Source organism: Psammomys obesus, unplaced genomic scaffold (assembly GCF_907164565.1).
Source record: "Psammomys obesus unplaced genomic scaffold, mPsaObe1.curated_primary_1811, whole genome shotgun sequence".
NCBI lineage: Eukaryota > Metazoa > Chordata > Mammalia > Rodentia > Muridae > Psammomys > Psammomys obesus.
This window is the reverse complement of record NW_026596039.1, coordinates 8,072,531-8,078,530: the sequence shown is the minus strand read 5'-3', so window position 1 is coordinate 8,078,530 and position 6,000 is coordinate 8,072,531. Positions and strand designations below refer to the sequence as shown.

The window sequence follows — 6,000 nt, the reverse complement described above, 5'->3', positions numbered from 1 at the left end:
GAAAGAAAGAAAGAAAGAAAGAAAGAAAGAAAGAAAGAAAGAAAGAGGAAGGAAAAGAAAGGAAGGAAGGAAGGAGAAAGAAAGAGAAAGAAAGAGAAAGAAAGAAAGAAAGAAAGAAAGAAAGAAAGAAAGAAAGAAAGAAAAAAAGAAAGAAAGAAAGAAAGAAGAAAGAAAAAGAGAGAAAGGAGAGAAAGACAGACCAGGTGGTGGTGGCACATGTCTTTAATCCCAGAACTTGGTAGGCAGAAGCAGGCAGCTCTCTGTGAGTTTAATGCCAGCCTGGTCTCCAGAGTGAGTTCTAAGACAGCCTACACAGAGAAACCCTGTGTAGAGTTGGGGTCCCAATTCCTCCTTCAGGAGACAGAGATCAGTGGAGCCTGACACCACTTTGATTATCTTCAGAAATCCAGAAATATGGCTTTCTCTACAACCACTCCATGTTGCCCAGCTGACAAGTCATTTTTTTTTCCAGATGTCCCATCTGCCACCTCTCAAGCTCATGGCAAAAACAATGAAGAGTAAATGGCTCCCCAATATACCTGGGACCTTACAAACCAGATTCCAAACAGAACTGACCAAGAAGCAGCAATTCCCGGACTGCAGAACTCAGCCCCAAAGGCGTTCTGGAAGCATTGAGAAGCCCCTGGTAGGAACTGTGAAGCAGTTGAAGTTAATTTTTTAAAAAATATACCTTTTTTGCATTATTATTTTATTTTATACGTATGGGTGTTTTGCCTACATGTATGTCTGTCTGTGTACCACATGTGTGCCTGGTGCCTTTGGAGGCTAGAAGAGGTACTAGCTCCCCTGGAACTGGAGTTACAGATACTTTTGAGCCATTCCCTGGCCCCATCATCGCATAGTAGGTGGCTTTACCAACCAAGCTATGATCTCATTTGCCCTCAGAGTAATTTTAAACAAGACTATTTCACACCCTGCTCACTAAGCACTACAGATCCCATTTTTATAACTATTATTATTATTACACACATGTGTGACTGTGTGTAAGCATATATATTGGAATGCAGGTGACCTCAGAGGCCAGAGATGTCCAGTCCCTGGGAACCAGAGTTAGAGGGTTTGTAAGCTATTCGGCATGGATGCTAGGAACCAAACTCATGTCCTCTGCAAAAGCAGCAAATGCTCTTAACCACTGAGTGTCTCTCCAGCCCTAGAGATCCCATCTTTACCTGGGGCAGAATAAAATCCTTGTGATTCCTTAGCTGACAGATAGCTCAGGCTGTGATATGTAGAGAAGGGGACTTGGTCCTTTATCAGTGACTTCTGTCCCCTCCCCATGACCTGGATTCACAGGTGCTGTTTGAGAATCATGTCAACACCAGGATGGTATATTTGCCGTTGTTTGCTAAAAGAGTGAAGTTGTGTCAGCCCAAAACCAAAGACATCAAACCCGAAACAAACACCTTCTCAACTGAGCAGGAGACATCAAACAGGTATGAGGGTGAGAGTGGGTCATTCCCAGGCATTGGTCTGCATTGGTGACCACGGTCTGGGTCATCACAGGACAGACATGACTCGGCTCCATCCAGCTTGCATCCATAATCTCTCTACCTGCTTTCCTAGGTCAGCTCCAGAATGTTGGCCTCAAAAAGAGACTATCTGGAGAAAGAGACTGCCTTAATAGCTTCTGGGAAAGCTCAACAGAAGCCAGGCCTGTGATCCCAGCACACAGCTGAGGCAGGATTGCTGTAAGTTCCAGGGCAGCTTGGGCTATAGTGTGAGACCCTGTCACACAGACAAAAGAAATCCCAGGCATGATGGCACACAACTGTGATCACAGTACTTGGGAGGGCAGGGGGCAGAAGGATTCCTGTACTACGTAGGGAATTTGAGGAGAGCCTGGGCTACATGAAACCCTGACTAAAGAAAAAGAAAAAAGCAAGCAAGCAAACAAAAAAAGTCTCTAAAACACTTTATCCTAAACTCAGCTTTCAGACCAGTTGCTGCTACTCATAACCCCCATCAATGCAATGTCTTGGGATGCTAGCAGAGCAAGGGTGAATTGTTTCTTTGGGAAGGAATGCTGCTCCCTATGTCCCACAAGGACAAGCGTGTTCCAGAAGACCTGAGAAAAAAGGTCAGTAATTTCCCTAATTGATGAGTCAATGGCAGAGCATCCAGGCTTCAGAAGTCAGCACCACTGATGAAATACATTCTGTTCAAGCCGCCTGAGCGGATGCTTCTGTTTTGTTTTTCTTTTTAAACTGAGATAAAAATCCACACACCATGAAAGTTACCCTTTCAGCATGTACAGCTGCTCCGTGGTTCCCTGTAGTGTTCATTGATCCAATCAAGTGTGGTGGTGGCGCACACAAATTCAGTGTTTGGAAGTCTGAGGCAGGAGGATTACTATGATATCAAGGCCAGCCAAGTCTACACAGTGACTGTCTCAAACAAAACAAAATTAGGTTAAATTAAAAAAAAAATTTAAGCCCAAACCTGAGAGCACAGGAGAAGGGACAGGATGAAGTAGAGGACAAAAGGTTCTGAATTTTTTTTAAAAGGGAAAAAAAATGGGTGAAAGGGCTCAGCGGGTAAAAACACTTTGCTGTACAAGCCCGCTGATTGGAGTTTAAACCCTGGAACCCAATGTGGAAGGAGAGACCTGACTTCCCAAAGTTGTTCTCTGAGCTCCACATGTATGCATGGAATGTCCTTACGTTTATTCTCACTCACACACACCACATACATGCAAGCACATTCTACCACAGGATAACAATAAAAATTTTAAATGTCTTCCAGGTACAGAAAGATCTCCCAAACCCAAGAAAGATTCCGATCAAAATTTAACTACTAGGGGACTATCTTGAATATATGACCTTAAGTATAATTGGAAAGTCAAGATACAGGAAGTGAATTTAGCCTTTTTATCCTTGGAAAGGTGCAAGACCCCTTTTTTAATTTTTAAAATTAAGTTAGGGTCTCTCTTCATAGCCCTCGCTGTTCTGCAACTCACTATGTAGACTACTGCCTCGAACTCACAGAGATCACTTGCTTCTGCCTTCCAAGTGCCAGGATTAAAGGTGTACACCATCACACTCAATACTTTGTGAAGCGTACACAGACCAGGGCAACTGCCAGCCTCAACTGAGAAAAGGGATGCTGCCCTGCCCTCCAGTGACCAGCCTAGGGAACGACACCCAGCTACAAGCTAGGCAGGCTGTGGGAGAGAAACCCTATACATCTTAATCAAGGCCAGCTAGGCGCAGAGCTCACCCAGAACAGATCTTTATTCCTTTAGTACACTTCAGTCTCTGCTTGAAAACATAATGAACTCCTGAGAAATTGAGAGACCCTTAAAACTGCAGTTAGAAGTGGTTTATATGGTGTTGGGGGTTGAACATAGGGAATTCCACCAACTACGCTACATCCCTACCCCCTCGGCTTTTCAGAGGACCAGATGAACAAAAGTGGCTTAGAGAACAAAAATAGCTTCTGGTCCCAGCAGCTACACTGTAACTTGTAGAATTTTCCATCTCACAATATGGATTATATACATAACCCAGTTTCTTCCTTCCTTTCTTCCTTTCTTTCACCGAGTCTTACATAGCTCAGACTGGCCTCCAGCTCATTATGAAGCCAAGAAAGACCTTGAACTCCTTCCTGATGTTCCTGCCTTAGCCTCTTGAATACTGGGGTGCAGGCTGCTGGCTGTGAGGATTTACAAATATAATCTTGCAGAAGTGACAAAGGACTAAAGACAGCACAGCAGCTGTGAGGAGCCTGTGTTCACTTCCCATGGGAGCTGGGGTTGGAAAGGGGCCCTCTTTCATTCCCTGGAGACAGAGCACTGGTTTTTGCTTTTTGAGACAGGGTAGCCTAAATTGGCCTTGAACCCCCAATCTTCCTGCCTGCCTCCCGAATTTTGGAATTACAAACGTGTCACCATACCCTGCTTCTGTCTTTAATGTTCTTTTTTAAATTACATTGTGTTTTGTGTTTGTGAGCACGTATGCATGATCGTGAGTGTGCAGCTGCTCCCTCACCATGTGGGTCCCAGGGACAAACTCAGGTAGACACGGGTTACAGCAAGTGCCTTTACCCATCTCAATGGCTCTGACTTAAAAAAAATCCATCACATGAGTTTATATCTTTACTAATTCCCTTAGAAACAGTATCTACATTATTTCACTTTTCAATTCCTGCTATCCAAACTACACACAGATGTTCTTATATGTAACTCGTTCATACAAGTTCCTCTGAAGGGTGTGGTCAGGAGTGAAACTACTCTCATGGGCATGTTTGCTTGCTTTTGAGACAGGCTCTCCCAACGTCCTGGCTGGCCCACGATCCTGTTCTGTCTCTGTCCACCTCACAACTGCTGGGATTACAGTCACGGGCAACCACGCTCTGCTTCTACACCCAGCACCGACCCTTCCATGCCAACTACCCACCTCAGGGATTGCAGCAGCTCATAACAATAACTCACAGAATATTTATAAATCAGGTAGCTGGGAAGGAACCAGTGACCAAAATATGAATTCTACTTTGTTTCTTGTAGTTTCGAGTCCTGGATCCAGGGCTTGTACATGGCAAAAGCTAGGCAAACTCTTTACTACTAAGCTATACTCCCAACCCTCCAGACATAATTCTTTACATCAAAGAGTGTGCAAGCTGAGTGTGCTGGCACACATCTTTACTCCTACTACTTGGGAGGAAGAGGCAGGTGTATTTTGTGAACTTGAGGCCATTTTTGGTCTACACAGTGAGTTCCAGGCCAGCCAGAGCTACATAGTGAGGCCTTGTCTCAAAAAAAAGGAAAAAAAAAGACTTATCTCTCTTATAAACATTGATGCAAAAATACTCAATAAAATACTTGCACAGGAGACCACTTCCTGAACAGAACACCAACAGCACAGGCTCTAAGATCAACAATAATTGGACCTCATGAAACTGAAAAGCTTCTGTAAAGCAAAGGACACTGTCATCAGAAAAAAATGACAGCCTACAGACTGGGAAAGGATCTTCACCAACCCTACATCTGACAGAGGGATAATATCCAGAATATATAAAGAATTCAAGAAGTTAAACAATAACAAATCAAGTAATCCAATTTAAAAAATGGGGTACACAGCTTAACAGAGAATTCTCAGTAGAGGAATATCGAATGGCAGAGAAACACTTAAAGAAATGTTCAACGTTCTTAGTCATCAAGGAGATGCAAATCAAAACAACCCTGAGATTTCACCTTACACCCATCAGAATGGCTAAGATCAAAAACTCAAGTGACAACACATGCCAGAGAGGATGTGGAGAAAAGGGAACCCTCTTCCATTGCTGGTGGGAATGTAAACTTGTACAGCCACTTTGGAAATCAATCTGGCACTTTCTCAATTAGGAATAGGTAGTTCAAGATCCAGCTATACCACTCCTAGGCGTATATCCAAATATATGCGCAAGTATACAACAAGGACATTTGCTCAACCATGTTCTTAACAGCTTTATTCGTGATAACCAGAATCTGGAAACAACCCAGATGTCCCTCAGTAGAGGAATGGATACAGAAATTGTGGTACATTTACACAATGGAATACTACTCAGCAATTAAAAACAAGGAAATCATGAAATTTGCAGGTAAATGGTGGGAACTAGAAAAGATCCTGAGTGAGGGAGGTAACCCAGAAGCAGAAAGACACACATATACTTATATACTCACTTTTAAGTGGATATTAGTCATATAATATAGGATAAACATACTAAAATCTATACTGTAAAGAAGCTAGCAAGGAGGAAGACCCTAAGGAAGTTGCTCAATCCTCATTCAGAAAGCAAATGGGATAGACATCAGAAGAAGGAGAAAACAGGAACAGGACAGGAGCCTTCCACAGAGGGCCTCTGAAAGACTCTACCCAGTAGGGTATCAAAGCAGATGCTGAGACTCATAGCCAAACTTTGGGCAGAATACAGGGAATCTTTTGAAAGAAAGGGGAGATAGAAAGACCTTGAGGGCATAGGAACTCCACAAGGAAACCAACAGAA

General features: G+C 43.2%; 1 pseudogene; it reads left to right on the top strand.

Annotated features, from left to right (window-relative positions):
• LOC129687585 (uncharacterized) overlaps positions 1-1,680 on the top strand; it is a 6,514-nt pseudogene extending 4,834 nt beyond the window's left edge.
• Positions 1,681-6,000: the final 4,320 nt, after the last annotated feature.